The following is a 12,425-nucleotide window of genomic DNA, read 5'->3' on the forward strand; positions in this document are numbered from 1 at the left end:
CATTATAGAACACTGAGCTACATGGCTACTACTGTTCTTGCTGAAGTTCCGCTTATCGGTTTTGAAACTGAATTAGAAGATAATATTTTTGAGGTAATGTCAAATAATAATTTAGAAACTTGAATAAATGAAAATTGGCTCTTTGTGATATTCCTCATCCAGCTGCTTTAGAACACATAAATTTCTGCGATAATGAAGTTGTCGCTAGATAATGTTTTTGCATTATTTATTTTACAGATAGCAATAAAATGAATAATAAGGTTGGTCTGACATTTCCTCTTTTTCAAAATTAATCTAAGGTTTACTATTTTCAGTACCGTGTTCAAAATGAATGCAGTTTACTTTTTCTGATTAGCTTAGATTCTGCTTGAAAAATTATTTAGAGTATCTAGATGTGACTTTGAAGTTATCTGATTTTTGTAAAGTCTAATTTTATCAGCTGTTCCCTGTTTTTTCTGTTCTCTGCTTTGTTCTAAAACTACTTTATTAAGCCTTGTGATATTTTAACCCATTGAAAACCGAAGCCTTCGCTAACCTGCATGCTTAACAAACCGAAACGCCTGTCCCCATCTAATACTCGTCCCGCACGTTTCCTTCCTTCCCCGTCCATTAACGCACAAAGAGGTGTAACGATTTCAAATGACATCTTTTCTACTTCCTAACAAAGAAGCTCCCATCAGCCTTTTAGGACACGCTGTCTACAATAAACTGATACAATGTATTTGGGAAAAATTGCACCTGCTACTGCATACCTTAGGGGAAGGTAAGAAAATAAAATCTTGATCGTTTCGAACGGTTGTGGTCGCTTGAACGAAAGACTGTCTGGGGCATTTTGACCTGCAAAGGATTAATCATATATCGTGCACGAAGCTTCTATATGATATCAAAATAAGAAAAAGGAGCTATACGCGACAAACAAAGATAAAAAATATAAAGAAATGCAATGGTAAAAATTTATGGAAAACAAATATAGGTTATGACTAACAATTAACATCGCTTTAAAATCCTAAATTACTTAATGCATTTCCTAAGGGTAAATCACTTTGTGTGGGGTTTCACTAATTTTTCGTCATTGCATTCCAAGCTTTCTTACAAAAGTTCCTCATAGTTGTAGAAACAAAAGTTCAGTATCGTTGTTTCGAATCACTTCAGTGTTCATGCTAGATATTCAAAATCTTCCTAAAAGCAAAATTTACAGGTATTTCTCCAAATTAGTTTGCAACGTTCCTCATACTTTGAGACTTCTTATCTTGGATTTTTTCAGAGCTGTTTACGAACAGTAAGTTTTAAGATCTGATATAAATACCCATTAACTGATACAACGAAAGTGGGTACAAGGCTTTGTCTTGTATTTCTGCAAATACACAATACCGCAGAAATATTTATTATAATTTATAAAATTGAGCAGATAAATAAAATAACTTTTCTTTTGTTTTATAAAATGAGCATAAGAATAAAACGATATTTCTTTCGTTTAAATTTGTCTTTCTTTTGCAATAATTTCTTTTGCAATAATTGATTGAATAATTTTCTTTTGCAATAATTGAAAAATGTTCATTTTTTATACATACATACTAATTTTTTATTTCTTATTTCGCTTTTTTTCTATATAGGCGTACATTGGGAATTCATTCGAAAAGTTATGAGAGTACTCTCTGATATTATATTAACTATTGGACAGTTACGACTTTTTCATTTGTTCAAGTCTTTCTGCTAAAGAACGAATTGCGCTTGTAAGTTAATAATAAAAGAAGATCTTATCTTAGCGACAGGAAAAGAAAGACTTTATGTCATTTTTCATATTCTGATCGTACAGTTCCAAATCTATCCAGCTGCAGGTGACAAATAAGCAGCCATTGTGCTTTTATCATCTTCTTTAGCACAATGCCATTTCTGATGTTTCCTCCAAAAATATCTATCAAGCTAAAAAAGAAAACAAAAGGTGCTGAGCGATACATCTCACGTGATAAAGTAATAGAGCGTAGAATAAATGATGCTTCCATTATTTAGAATTGTGTCTTGTCCCTAGAAAATTGAAGCATTAATACTTAATAAGTCCAAATACCCAATGTAGGGAAACAATGCTTTTAATTTAATTTATTACTACATAGGGTGCAATTGCAATGGATATCACAAAAGATTTCTTCATTCCTAGGGGAAATAAATATTTTCATGAATGTTTATGATCTTTCGAATTCCTTTTCCTGTTGTCGGGAAATAATTTCCATTAGTAAAATTATTAAAATCTTTTAAAATGCCCGTAGGCAAAAAGCAGTGATGAACGTAATTAAGAAGAACTTATCATTCTTTTATGTTTATATCCCTGAAATATTCTGGTAATTGGCTAGTTTTATAGCATTGATTTTATTCCATATTACAAATAAATCATTAACTGAAAACAAAAACTAACCATAAGTGCATTAATATAGGCAAAAATCATCAGCATTCATAGTTTAAAAACCATAAAATCTAAAGAAATGAAAACTAAAGTAACTATCGTTGAAAACCTATGTAACCTTTATCTTCAAAGTTAAAAATATTTTTAATGGTATCATAAATAAATATATATATGCAAAGGGAAGTAAAAGGTAGAAACTTAAATTTATTTTAATATTATATGCACTTCAATCGTAAATGACAGTTCATATGTTTTTCATCTATTACAGTTTAAGTTCTCAGGACCTCTACATTTTTTTGATGAATGGCGGTGTCTTCTTTCTGCGAAATGTGCACATAAAAGAGTTCGATTAGGGCTATGTATACACTCTGCGCGAAAAAAAAGAAAAAAAAAAAAAAAAAAAAAAAAGGACAGTTCTATATTTTCGTTCAACTAGGATGATTGACAAAATTGAATTTGCATTTTTCATGTCCTGAAAGTGTGCCGGAGAATATATATTAGATTTATGTATAGCATAGTTCTAACACAGATTATCATAAAATCGGACTTTTTCTGACACATCGATTTTTTCCCATATTTCGATTCTGTGGCTCAAATTACGTCTAAATATTAAATTTTGTAAAATTTGTTATGAAACTTTATGTTTCTATTACCGGGACATTAAAAAATTTAACTTGGCGCACTTTTCTCAGTTTGCGGCAAGAATTATTCACTTAACAAAATTCTTAACTTATAGTAAACTATTTTCATTTACCTTTCATTGTGTACGAGAGGAAAAGAGGCGCATCTTTTATTCTTTCAAATAATTTTAACTAGGTGCAGCAATCGCATTTGGTGTTGTTATCGCTTATAACATGCGAAACTTCAAAACACTCTAACATATAAACTCATGTATATCTTGGGAATATTTGAATAAAAAAAATTCTCATTTTTTGCAGGTGTATCTAGAGATACATCTACTTTAAGGTTATGGTAAAAAATATACAAAATAGATGATTTAAAAGATTATATTTCAAAAGTGTTTTCGGAAAATTTATAAAAATTGCTAAAAATACAAATTTTAAAAAGAAATCAGAAAATATCTTCGAATTTTATTTGGATTAAACTTAACATTTGAATTGCGAAAAAGGAATCACCGCACCGAACTCTATGAGATTCCCGGTTGTTCCGTCATAACCGCCCGATATCGCGACGAAACTCTACACGCTCTTGTTGGTTCTTTTTATCGCTGCAATGTATTCCGATGCGGTATTAACATCCGCCCGCATAGAGCTCAAGTGGTGCGGAGTTATTTGGAGAGAGAAACCTATTGCACACTTGCCGTGCTCTGCTAGATGACCCGACCTGAATCCTATGCATTATGCATGGGGCATGTTGAGATAACAGGTAGCAGGTTTTTAATGTGCCGGCAGACATACTCCACCAGCTCCGACATGCATTACTACGGGCATGTGCGCTACTGCCACAACAAGCATTCAACGGCACTATTGCCAGCTTGCCTCGCCATTATCAAGCCTGAATTTCAGCTACAGTGTATTATAATAATATATATAAAAAATAAATCATACTCATTCTAAAATAAATCATACCCTTTATAAATCATACCCATTCTTCCGCCCCATTTCGTCTTTCACGATGTGATTGTCATAATGCATACGTTTTTGTTATGTGTTTGCTTTATTGTTTGCTATATGGTCTAGTAATGCCACACCAAACCCTTGGATCAATGTCACCGCATATCCATTAAATAGTTCTTGTTTTTAGTCCTTGTTTTGCGTTTGCTGCTTATTTTTTTTTTTTTTTTTTTAGCAGGAGTGTCGTAATTTATCACTTGATTCTTTGTAAGCATGATTTATTGCAAAGGCAGTTCTGCTAGTCAACAGGTATGAAATATATGAAAATATATGAAAGGTATCACTAAATGTATGAAATTTTTTAATTAAATGGTGATGTATTTATAATTAAAACACAGTTTCTATTATGGATGCATTTATTAGATGTTAAAGAATGAACAAAAAAGAATTTCTTGATTTTAGCACTATGCCATTTTTTCACGTTTTTATTTTTGAATATTTTCTTGGAAGACATGATATCATAATTTAAATTTAATGTTTTATCCATTATCTGATAATTGGTTGTTTTTATGTATTTAACAAATTCATCTTATTCTAAATCACAGTATATTCACGAATACTATTCTTAAAATTTTCACTTTATTTCTGGATCAAATACAAAAATTTAGAATTTTATTCAAAACATTGTTCGCATTTAAGATTCATTACACAATTTTCGTTTTATGCTCGAAATCTTCTATCATATGTACTCGATATCAACATTAGATTTAGCCAAATCTTTTCACAACATTCTTTAGTATCAGTCTCCTGATCTTTACTCTGAGGCATGAGATTTGAGGAGCTACTTCAAGAACGCGTCCAATCATAATGCTTTCTGTAATGGAACGAGACAGCAAACACCATTTTCGTGCATACCACTCACGAGAGAACTTTCAAATATTAATGGTCGCTGTCGTTTCCTCTCCCCAATAGTTTAAACTGTTTACAGCAGCTAGGAAGAGAGAAGGGTTTCTATGAACGCCATACTCAAACGGCGCTCCCGGGAATTGTTTCGGAGTTACCCAATTATTCTAGAGCTGAAATTCTAACTACGTATTATTGACTTAAGGCAAATGATTTCGGAGATGCGCCTTTGCTGACAGGTGATATAACGTTATTCGATAATATAAACCGAATTGCGTCTAGAATATTACAGTTATGACGTATAATTTGAATATTTTAGACTACATTTTTTGAATATATCCGTGACATATTTATTGAATCATTGTATGAAATGGCTTCGCCTGTCGCATAGTTAAGGTTTCTTTATTAAATTCAAGTAAATTCCAGATGGGTTTCGTACTATAATACTTTACCTATGGTTGTACCAAATCAGTTGTTAAACGAAAGCTTAATTCATTCCAACAATTATTCTGCCATTCTGGACATTTAGAAAGGTTTATTTATCACTTAAATATGCTATCAATAATTTCGAACTCTCACCTGCAGCTATGATTTCATCATTACGTGAGATTTAATTTACGCATAATAAACTCTAAACATCTATAACAATAATTCAAACCTATTAGCTTCGTTTATTTTTTTGATAAAAAATGCTTATACTTTTTTATAACAGAATATATTAAAATAATGGTGCTAGTTTTCCTTAGCATGTTAAATTAAATCATATGTATATATATATAATAATAAAATCACAAGAAAAAGCCGGAGCAGTGTCGATGCGTGATTAGACCCATATTGAAGAAGAATTTTGATTGCGTAGTATTTAAAGAACTTGGCAGTCGAGGCAGTTTTAATTCCATTTTTATTTCCAATTGATGTTTGTGGCCACAATCACTTGGTACTCTAGTCGTGCCTTTCCACAGAAGATTTACATTTTTGATATTGTTGAGATAGAAAGCAAGTCAGTGAAATTACATCTTAGCAGAGCACAGAGAAAAAGCTGAAGTGCGTAGTTATGAAAGATGGAAGCACGCGAAGAGAATTTTGGTTTACAATTCGGTGATTGGTCGTCAAGAGGCATCTGGTATTAACGGTTACGTAAGATCGCATGATTAATTTGAATGACGCAATGCAGATAAGTTATTACGATTTTAGAATAGAGAGGAAGAATTTATGTTTATAGTTATATTATAATTCTGATTCATACATTTTTATCTTACATATATATATATATATATATATATATCCACTCTGCTTCTCGGCTCAGTGAGCTCAGTTTCTTTATATTTATATTATTACTTTTTTTTTCCCCTGACACCAGTTGTTACGTTATTTTCTTCTTTCGCGTTCGTACGGGTTTGTGTGGATTTGAAGTGAATAACGACGACAGCACTTGATGAAATATCGAAACACAATTTATATACCAATATCAATCAGGACAGCTGCAAAACCTCGTTTATAGCGTCGAACTGTTATAAACACGCTGCCACGATCAGCGACACAATTTTCACTTTATCAAGCTATCACGGTGAAGACAGCTTCATTGCAAAGTACCAGAGTGCAGCTCCCAACTCTGCTTTTTCGTTCTCGGATTTCCACGTACTGTCGAGACTCTCCACGCTACAACTCGCGATGCACTCGACGACACACAGAGCACGGCTCCCTACTCTTCGGTTCAGTCGTTCCTGGAGCTCAACCCGCTCTCTCGACGATGCACTAACCGCGATACACTAAGAGACTCTTCGATGCACTCCACGACACACAGAGCACGGCTCCCGACTCTTCGGTGCAGTCGTGCCCGGAGCTCAACCCTCTCTCTCGACGATGCACTAACCGCGATACACTAAGAGACTCTTCGATGCAATCGACGACCAACTCGGCGCTCGCTGCCCGGCTGTCAACTCGACTGACTAACTCGAGACTCACTATCTCGCACTCTAGACGAGGCACTAACTGCGATATTCGAAGACACTCTTTCGATGCACTGGAGGACCCACTCTGCACTCGCTGCCCGGCTGTCAACTCGATCGACTCCGCACGGACTGACTCGTTAGACGATACACACTCTCGATACTTACTAACTCTCACTGCGGTTTTATATAGCTTTCGGCTTGTGTTCGAGAACATTCTGGGCTAAACCGGTAAGAATTCGTTCCAGAAGGTTCTCCATCCGTCCATGGTAGATTTCTCGCCAAATTTTATGACAACCCTAAACCTGCTTTGCGGGGAATCCATCTCACCGCGCCTGGACATTTCGTAACACTATGTTTGCAAATTGTGCGGTTTTTTTTTTTTTTTTTCTTTAAAAGTGATTGAATTATGTTCTTCTGGTTAAGATTTTTATGCCCTTAGTTAACCTGCATGTAATAAGTGTGAAATTATTAACAATAGAAAAGTTTTTTAAGTGCAGATAAGCCTACTTTTTGATTACCACAGCGGCCATGTATGTTTCCATTTGAAACTTAGCAGAATAGTAGATTTGTTGCCAATCTAGAGAAACTATGCTTCGCAACAACAAAGATAATGCCTTGATTTATTACTGCAAATTAAATCATGCTTAATCCATTCTGGAATTTATTCGAGAAAATAAGTGTTTAAGATTTACTTCGCAATTTTTAATATAGATATTCTGAGTTTTTATGCTTTTTTGCCTTGTCGCGAAATGGGAACTGACGTATTTGAATGAGAAATATTGAATCGTCTGTAAACAAACCGTTTTTTTTTTTTTTTTTTTTTTTTTTTTAATTTCTTTTAAGGATCGTTTTAGATTTATTATAGTATTTGAATAGAACATCTGGCAACGATTAAACTATTCTTCAGGTGATATAAATTTTGTGCATTCTGAGTTATAAAATGAATGAGATATAACACTGTTAAGTGAACCTAGCATCAAAGTGTCACTATGATAAACAGATATAGTGAATTTTAAAGAGTGCATTTAGTATATTGTGGTTTATGCGCTTTTCGGCGAACTAGATTTAATTCAATGCAATAAGTTTATATGAAATGCAAGAAAAAATTAGTATAATTTAATATTCCGTACAAGGAAGTCATGTAAACTGCCATGTGATCTGAAATTTTATAGAAGTTTAATTGTGTCGCAGCTACCTCGCTTACCGTCTCTTGCTTAGTCTCGCTGCTTTGCATTACCGCTAACTACGCAAAGTTTACTTTTTCCAATTTCGTGAACTACTTAAAAAACGTAAGCTGTATAAAATTATGGGTTGCACTGCGCATCCATACTGATGATTGCTTTACCATCGCTACGTAGTTATTCTACAATGCCAATCCATTGCAACTTTCAACCAAGTTATCTTATTACAATAATACCGCAGTCTTATTATAATAATGGCACGGTTTTATTACATATATATGTTATACAGATTCTCACCCATGCACAGACATGTTACATATTATTTTAAAAAATATTTCTGTCACATAAAGTTTTCCATCTACCCATTTTCTATCTACTGATGTCCTGCATGCCTTCGTCCAATCAATGAATTCAACTAATCTCTTCATCTAATTTCTAGCATATTATTGTATGTTCGTTTTGAGTTCTATAATTTATGTGCACACTAAAGGTAGTATCACACCACGTTCAAAATATTTTTAAAAAAATTTTTTCGTACAATTTTTCTGCTTTTCGCGTGATATAAAACAGTCAAACACTACTGATCACTTTGGGGGTACCATGTAAAGGAGAACTATAATTTCGCCTTACTGTTCTCCATTACTGATGGTGATGATGGGGGGATTCGCTGCTGATAATTGACTGGTGGTTAAAAACGAGCAACTTCCAGTTTTTTTTGCGAAAGAAAGGGGAAAAAATCGTGCGTCTTTCTCTCAGTGGTAAAGTCGGCACAAAAACTGTTTGAAACACTAATTCGTCCAAAACAAATGACCGGTTGACAGCATATCAAGGCTCTTTAGTCGGAATTATTTTCAATGAAATCATTATAATAAATTTGACCTTTTTTAAAATGGACGGGAGAAGAATTCTTATTAAGTTTCCGTAGATTTTCTCATGTTGCTTTAGTACATTAATTCATGTCGCTTTAATTTCATTTTGAGTACGTTATAATTTTATTGATTAATTTAATTATTTTTTGCTTGTTACACTTTTCTAATAATAAAAACTAATATGATTTAGACATGTAGAGCTGTTTACGGCGTTTTAAAAAAAAATTGAAACATATTTATTGCGTGTCTAAAATTTAAATAGACTTTTAAAACATATTCTACTTTTTATTAAAATAATAATATAAATTTTAAAACATTCGGGAGATAATGTAACAAACTTATGAAATAATATATTTGTGTATTAGATTTTAATAATTTTCCCTAAAATTTATAAAATGTTAATGGTATGTATTGATTACTCTATACGTAAGTAAATCAGATAAAATAAGGTCATAATAGTGCACATAACTCGGAAAGTAAAGTCACGATTAGGGGCGTGGCTAGAGGGGGGATGGGGGACATGTGGGCGCCAAACTGATGTTACGAATTTTTTTCCCACTCTTGGTAAACAGGAGAGGCCCGAAATCTTCAATTGTCCAGCGCGCTAAGAACCCTAGCTACAGCTCTGATCACAATATCCAATATCCAATATCTTCTATGATATTCATTGATTGATTTAAATGTCAAGATTTTAAAGCAAGTTCTAGAATTTAAAGTAAAACTGTCTCATTTTCCTCCAGGAATTTCTTTTTGCTTAGATTAATATGTCCATAAGCGCTCTCTCGGCATTCTGAAGTATGTATGAAACTAGGATATGTGAAATATTAATATATTAGTGTTACCAAAATCTACGTAAATTCAGAATTGTCTGAAGGGATTTTTGCATACCGGTATTTTTCATAATTTTTGTTTGATACAAAGCACTGTATGCATATAACGCAAGAGGAAAAATAAAATTTGTATGATTTAGCATTATCTTATTTTCAATTTTTAAATGCCCAACTACTGAAAAAATACATAATTTCAAATACAAGTTTGACTCGTCATATTATTACGTGAACTTAATAAAATCGAGACTAAGTATAAAAAATGAGACAATAACGAATAAAAAAGAAAAAGATATTTATACTAATATAAATACATGTTTAATAGTCGTGAATATCTAACCGTCGTATTGGCCACCAGCCGCAGAGCGGTAAAGTCGCTGAACACTGGTATTTTGGTCCGAGGTTTGAACACTGGTAGTTTGGTCCAGTTTCGTGGTTTTCTCCATGTGTAATGTGTATACGAGCCAACTTTCTTCAGAACGTTCTCCACGAAAGCATCCCTCCAGTCAGACAGATAGACCTCGAGGCTTTGATATAACCACCTAAAATAAACCAAACCAAACCTAACCGTCGTATTAATATATATATATATATTTCTTATCTCTAATAAATGATGTAAATGTGGCTTCAAATTATTCAATTACTTTGCTGTTGCTTAATTCTGATTTCCAAACTGTTGCAATAATATAAGTAACATTTTTGCTTGCAGTCAAAATATTGAATTATAAAATTTCTGTAACGAAAACATCGCACTACAACTCCTTACTGTTTAGAATTTAATTTTAGAAACTTGCAATAAACACTGAAAGATATTTTAAGTTCTGGTTTATGTATCATTCAAACCTCTTAAATGCATTTTTTAGGCGCTGATTCGCTATCAACGGTTGAATCACTTTTCAGATTGTTGCAACCAAATATTATCGCCCTGTATTATATTTAAAGAAAACAAATAATGAAGAATTTACATAAATGTATGTGTGTTTCTCGCATTGTGAAAAAAACAACAGAACCTAGAGATAAAAAATTTTGAATAAAGTAGGTGCACACTCGATTATGGGTATCAGTTATCCCGAACCTTTAAACTCAGCTTATATACGTTGGACAATTTTTAACACACTCTATTAGTCGTACATTCAATCAAAAGGGTAGCTTCCCATCGCTAAATCAACTTGTCGAAAGAATGTTGATCATTGCCAATACAAATGATATTATGTACACATATTAACGTACTTTATCACCGTATGTTACCACGCCTGTTATTATACCCAGTGCACTAGCCACGCCTATTTTAATACTCTTCGTGTTTCCGTCTTCGATTGGTATTTACGGATTAGAAGCTCCTATCAGCGACTAGCCAGATTTCAAAAGCCTCAAAATGAGAATCCATTAGGGTTTGTCTTGTTCCTTGAGCTAAGCATAGCTGGTGGTAGACTGGAGTAAATGCAATTTGTCTTCTTGAAATAAACCGCCCTCTTCCGGATCCAACGGCCAATAGTCTAAGCTAAAGGGGGGGGGATAAGTTATGCTGCGAAGAAATCGACGCTAAATTCCAGTCCCTTCCGTAATTATCGAGCAGTAAGTTGAAATTGCTACCCTTCAAAACTGTGCAAATGTTACTACTTCAGCGTAAGAATTTCTTTTGTAAATAATTTATTTATCAGTCATCTACCCTGCATTTAAACTGTGTTTTATCAATTGCTTTGAATATTATCGAAACATACATGTTCGCGTATTACAGCGATTTTGGGTAAGCTTGACTTGGAGGTGTTGTCGTTTACCAAAATGCACTTTCTCATCGTCCTTCTTTCTAATGTTTTGGTCATTCAGTATGGTTTATAATTATTTTAATAACATATTAAGATAAAAGCACAACATCATAAAACAATTTTTTCAAAAAAATCGTTTAAAAAATATTGATTTGTTGTTGCTCTTTCTGATTTGTTGTTTCTCTCTAAACCTGAATTTCTAAAATGTCCGCAGTGAATTCATAGACGGAAAATGAAAGATAAATGGATGCAGTTCTTTCGTTTAATTCAGAATTTCTTAAACTATGGGTCGCGACCCCAAATGGGGTCGCAAATAATAATTCAATTCGATACTTCAGTTTAAAGAAACTTAAAGTATGCTTGGATTCATAAGAGTTTTAATGAATTACATTAATTGACATTATTAAGATTTGAATTTTAAAGAAATAATATTAATTGATGTTAATGAGATTGTTATATAAAGTGCAAAAGAAATTTGTAAAGTTATTTAAAGTTTGTAAAGTGATTCAAACTTAAAACTTAACAACAAAAATCCTTGATGAATTCTGGATCGCAGCTAGAACTAAATTTCTCACTATTTCTGAAATGGCATTAAAAGTGCTTCTCTCCTTCAGCACCACATATTTTTATAAAACTACTATTTCATGTTTAATGCTAATTAAATCCAAATGCCTTTCAACGTTGAAACATGTTGAAGATGCTTTATATCCAGCATTGTCAAATATCATACCAGCATTTATTTTGTTATACAGCAGAAAACAAGCACATCTGTCTCATTAGAATTTTCTTTAACTTTTGTTTGCTTGAAATAAAATACTTCTAAATAAATCTAAAGCTATTTTTATATGTATATTGTTTCACAAATAAGCAACTTATTTAGCGGAGGATATTTATTTTTATACCTTTACTAGCGGAAGTACCCGATGCTAATTAAGTTAGATTGAGAGTAATGAAT

At 32.9% G+C, this 12,425-nt stretch overlaps 1 protein-coding gene and 1 long non-coding RNA gene across 4 annotated transcripts in view; one reads left to right on the forward strand and one right to left on the reverse strand.

Annotated features, from left to right (window-relative positions):
• Window positions 1–12,425, forward strand: part of LOC118185156 (protein turtle-like) — a 657,136-nt gene that overhangs the window by 462,160 nt on the left and 182,551 nt on the right. The gene's annotated exons all lie outside the window — the stretch shown is intronic.
• Window positions 9,983–12,425, reverse strand: part of LOC146998272 (uncharacterized) — an 80,112-nt gene continuing 77,669 nt past the window's right edge. The window contains exon 2 of the long non-coding RNA XR_015040411.1: window positions 9,983–10,246. This is a non-coding gene — a long non-coding RNA (uncharacterized LOC146998272). The remainder of the gene's footprint in view (window positions 10,247–12,425) is intronic.

The sequence above is a fragment of the Stegodyphus dumicola genome, chromosome 3 (genome assembly GCF_044657685.1).
Source record: "Stegodyphus dumicola isolate Sdum_Otavi_A_Nest chromosome 3, ASM4465768v1".
NCBI classification, from domain to species: Eukaryota; Metazoa; Arthropoda; class Arachnida; order Araneae; family Eresidae; genus Stegodyphus; species Stegodyphus dumicola.